This window comes from Poecilia reticulata, unplaced genomic scaffold, assembly GCF_000633615.1.
Source record: "Poecilia reticulata strain Guanapo unplaced genomic scaffold, Guppy_female_1.0+MT scaffold_269, whole genome shotgun sequence".
NCBI lineage: Eukaryota > Metazoa > Chordata > Actinopteri > Cyprinodontiformes > Poeciliidae > Poecilia > Poecilia reticulata.
In genome coordinates this window covers 160808-165851 of record NW_007615051.1, presented here as the reverse complement: position 1 = coordinate 165851, position 5044 = coordinate 160808, and positions in this window count along the sequence as shown.

The following is a 5044-nucleotide window of genomic DNA, read 5'->3' as shown; positions in this document are numbered from 1 at the left end:
CCCGGCACAGATTCATGAAACAGAACATGAACATCCAAGTCAACATTATTGATTGTTTCAGACCAATTTGTCCCAGCAGTTGAGTAATCAGGATCTCTGGTGTGATGCATCAAAACCAGGATGATGCCTTCAGCATCTGTTGAAACAAGGAAGAAATGCTCAACGTTTGACCTCGATGCCATTAGAACAGATTTTTCTAGCTCAGAATTTATCCTTAGTTTATCAAGCTCAAAAATCTGAAAATTCACCACCAGTGTCCCACTTAAGTCTGACATTTTCAGTCAAGTTATGAAAACATCCAAGATTTTATTCAGGGTTTTAATGAATTAGCGTAAAACGTTTTGGCTATTTCTAACCTGATCTTTATCAAACCACTTCTTCAAGGCTTTGATTGATCAACTTGAAATTTGGTGAGTTTTCTCATAAGGCATGCAGATCTAGAGTTATTGATGTTTCTCATCTCCTGACTTTTTGTGCATGTTGAAGCAGCAGGGCCAGAATTCAAAATATGACTTCTCTCAGACAAAAATGAAACTGTCATATCTCCTACAGACATGAAACCTTCTGTGATAGCTCATTTGTTCCCAACACAACTCAGCTGTCAAAAGCTGACGTCACTTGAGCTCTGAGAACCGATCTGAATCCAGCCTCCTACAGATTTTTAGTTTAAAATTTGGTGGGTGTGGCCTAATTCATCTATAGCTCTCCCTGGAAGTATTAAAACAGACCAAGGAATGCTTAGATTTACTACAAATATGCAGCGTCTCAGGACTTACAAAAAAAAGCCACTTTGAGCCCTGGTCCAGTATTTTTGTTAAAAGCCACCATTTTGTCTTTTGTGCCCCCAGAGTACTTCAAACAGCAACATCTCCCTCATGCATCATCAGATTCACACCAATTTTTGTGTGTCTTCTCATGATAGCAGGACAGCTATTCATCACATTGGAATGGATAATTGATTACATGACTTGAGAACAAAGTCAAGTGAGCCTCGATGACAATCTGTAGAAGTTTAAACATGTTTCTAATAACAGACAGACATATTGCCCACAGGTTTTGGCATCTAGTTTTCCGACATGAGTGTAACTTAAATTGGAGTTTCTGTCATAAGGTGGGTATGGTTGTAGGTGAGGAGAGACGCAGGGACCCAGGTTATGGATGAAATAATGAATTTAATGAAAGGTGAAGCTCAGTACAGTCCGAAATCTCAGGCAGCACAAGCGGGAACACAGAGGCTCGGCACCGGTAGCAACTGATTTGACAACGACTGACACATATGAGCTATCGCCGTCACAGGACTTAACAGTTCTACCGTGACGATTAACACAAAGACTGACTAGACGGACTGATGCCGCCAACAACGTGGACGTACGTTAGGCAGTGTAAGACAAGGACCCAACGAGGAACACAGACAACAGGTGGGACTAAATACACTGGGAGAGTAATCACAGGAATGAGACACAGCTGGGATCAATCAACGGGGAAGACGCAGAGACAGACTCACAGGGAACAGGATCACAATAAACACAGAAAAAACTCAAAAATAAACACAGAAAACTACGGATCATGACAGTTTCAAGTTTCAGGAATGGGCTGCACAGTGGCGCAGTTGGTAGAGCTGTTGCCTTGCAGCAAGAAGGTTCTGGGTTCGATTCCCGGCCCCAGTCTTTCTGCATGGAGTTTGCATGTTCTCCCTGTGCATTGCGTGGGTTTTCTCCGGGTTCTCTGGTTTCCTCCCACAGTCCAAAAACATGACTGTCAGGTTAATTGGCCTCTCCAAATTGTCCCTAGGTGTGAGTGTGTGTGTGCATGGTTGTGTGTCCTGTGTGTCTCTGTGTTGCCCTGCGACAGACTGGTGACCTGTCCAGGGTGACCCCGCCTCTAGCCCAGAATGTTAGCTGGAGATAGGCACCAGCAACCCTCCTGACCCCACTAGGGACAAGGGTGTAAAGAAAATGGATGGAAGTTTCAGGAATGCTCACATCCAATCATTTGGGTGCCCTAAGCACTTGAATTGTTTGCAAAGGAAAAATAATATTGAGAATAACACAGGCCACCATGTGTCACTTTTAGCTTCAATGGTTGTCCATTGTTTATGCTATCTAAAGTTGACTTAAAAAAACATCCTTGAACCTTAACATAGATTTCTGATTGCAAAGGTTTAAAGCATGTCAATTAATAATAAATACATTTAATGCAGAAATATAATATTTCCTAGCACAAATAAAGACACATTTCTTCATTAAACCAGAAATGACTCGAATTGTTTGAACAGGTAAGATTTTTAGGATTATTTTTGATATATACAAAAATAAATACATAAACGTGATTTTTCATACTTTTTGCTTTGTCCATGGCTGCTTCCACATCTGATCCAACACGGGACGTGATGGGACAGAAAACAATGAGGCGGTGTTTCTGCTTCTTGCTGATTTTTTTCTGGAGCTTCTTCTCAACTTGTTTCAACAAAACTTCATCTGCCCCAAAGGTTTCACCTGTAATGAGAATCTGAACACAGAGAAACAACAAGGGGAAAATTATGATAGAAAACAATGCCAACAACAGGTTTTCTATGACGAAAGTTGCAGGCCTGCCTACAAATCTGGTCCAAGACAAGAAAAATAATGATGTCGCGTCTCTGCTTGTTTACATCTGTTACCTTAGGCTCCTTCGTAGGCTCCTCCTTAGGCTTCTTCTTAGGCTTCTTCTTAGGCTTCTTCTGTTTTATTACTGCTTCACCATCTGGGTGGGTTTTGTTGCTCCCATCTGAGCCATTTATGAAAAATAAAAGACCATAAAAAATGAATAGTTATATAGAATTATACAATGTAAGTTTCATATTTGTATGAACTGAGATTCTCACTCACTAGTCAAGTCATTCTCCATCTTGTGGTTTCCTAGCACAAATAAAAACACATTGACATTAATAGATCCATCCATCCATCCATGTGTTTTTAGAAGTTTCACAAGTTATTTTAATCATACTTTAATCCAGTGTTTCTCAACCCTGGTCCTCACGCCCCCCTGTCCTGCATGTTTTAGGTATTTCCCTTCTGCCACACACCTGAATTGTGTCTCTGGGTGATTAACAGGCTTCTGCAGTACTTGATGGTCATGCAATAATCTGTTCTGGAATAGAGGCACATCTAAAACATGCAGAGCAGGGGGGCGGTGAGGACCAGGGTGGAGAAATACTGATTTAATATAATACTTAATAGAAAATGCTGAATATCAATGTACTTGAAAGGAAAACTACATTTATGGCACATTCAGGTGGAGAATTTATCAGACACACCCTCCAGTAAGACAGCAAGCTGGGCAATTCAGAGGACTTTGGACGGGTTGGTGCTCAAAGTTTAAAAGGGGACATGGCACAAGATTTTAAAACACTTTACAACTCACTGCGTATCGGGCTGAATAACAGCAAACCACATTCATAAATAGAAATGGTTTTTCTAAATTCAACATGAGACCTGCGTTTTATTCACAAACCTGTGTATGTTGAAAAAATATATTCTTGCCATAATCTGATAGAGGGCATAGTTCCACCCCCACTCCTCATCATCATGGAATCGGTCCGGTGTCTTCACAACATGGAGGCAGAGGCACTGAGAATCGTTCAGTTATCAGACTGAGGGCAGCTAGACTATTTTATTTTTTTCAAAATTGTTATTTTTAACAAATACTACTGTTAAGGGGCACAAACTAGTCTCCTGACGCACAGATAATAAAATAAAAAATAACCCTTCCTCCTCCCCTGCAAGTGCCTGACGTTAGGTGAACCGAGCCGAGTCGCGGTGCGGTAACCCAGAGCAGAGAAACCGACTTCCCCCTATCTGCAGCACACCGGGGATATAAAGCTTTAGGGTAGCCTGATCTGAAGTTCTCTCTACGGCCAAACAATGTCTGTGCTTAGCGAAAAAGGCGATGGTCGTTTTGAAACCACTACTGAAAGGACAATTAGGAAACAAAGGAGATAGAACAGTTTTATGTGATTCAGTATCGAGTCTACATTTTTCCTCAACCAAGAAGTAAAAAAAAAAAAAAAAAAAAAACACTTCACAAACATATTATAGATGGTTGCAACCACAATTTAACCTTTCACATTACGTATAAATGCAAGGGGATGTCACAAGTTTTAAGACGAAATAAAAGCTTCCTATTTCTTTCCTTTTTATCGACAAAAAGAATTCAACGCAGCCCAGATGACAGTGAAAAATCTTGTTTCCTACCTTTGCTGTTTGTGTTGCAGCAGCTGAAAATAACAGTGAAAGACGCTGCAAGATGAAGCAGCTGGCAGAGAAAGCTTTCACTTTCACTTTAGGACAAACCACGTGGTTTACAGGAAGCTTGCTTTTCTTACATGAGGAGATTGCTCCATGGCAACCAACTGTTTATAGTCCGCGTTTTGGCTCATCATCAGCAACAAATTTGGTATTAGATTTTACTGTCAATGACAAAAATCATTAGGATCAATAAAAAAAAAAGAAAAAGAAAAAAGAAAGCCTCAGAGATCCAACAGTAGCCTACTTACTACAATACAATTATAAGTTAAGATTTTGAATATTAGTTATAATATGAACAAAATGAATTGGATCATCACATAAGTTAGTGTAAATATAAAAAGTAATCAATCACACCCTTGGATGTTTGACCCTTTTATTGCTTTTACAAGTCAATCAAGAGCAACAAAATGTGTCTTTTTTGGACAAAATATTTACCAAAATCACTTTTATTGTCAAAGAGAAAACTAATTTTGATAAAATAATGACAATTAAATTAAAATAGCGAACATAAAATATGTCCATAAATATGCAACCAACACTGAAAACCACTTGGTTGAGTTATTGGGTATTAGTTAATAAATTCTACTTGCTATCTTTCTCTACTTCAGATGATAAGTTATGTTACAACCTACTATGTAATCTGTTGCTAAATTGTAATTTATTCTTAAAGTTTTGAACTGTAATTTATTGTACTTTTCTGCATGTAAATACTTTTCTGCAATAAATGGAAAAGCGGTCCTTACAATGAATAAAAAACA